Source organism: Onychostruthus taczanowskii, unplaced genomic scaffold (genome assembly GCF_017590055.1).
Source record: "Onychostruthus taczanowskii isolate IOZ18803 unplaced genomic scaffold, ASM1759005v1 scaffold116, whole genome shotgun sequence".
Classification (NCBI taxonomy): domain Eukaryota; kingdom Metazoa; phylum Chordata; class Aves; order Passeriformes; family Passeridae; genus Onychostruthus; species Onychostruthus taczanowskii.
In genome coordinates, this window is record NW_024498294.1 from 361229 (window position 1) to 361465 (window position 237).

Below are 237 nucleotides of genomic sequence, written 5' to 3' on the forward strand. Positions count from 1 at the left end.
TTCCAAGCTAAGGCTGCCCAATCTGAGTCTTAACAAAAGAGGAAAAATGAGGAAATGATTAATTGTGCTTGAATTTGATCATTCTTTCAGTTTTAATAGCACTGGGGCTCTTAGCATTGAGTGAGTTTGGAACAAGCACTAACACGAGTTTGTTGCTGTGGGACACTGGGATAACCTGAGATGTCCCTGTGGCTCTGGGCAGAGGGATTGGAGGGATGGGGGGGCGGGATGGGGTGG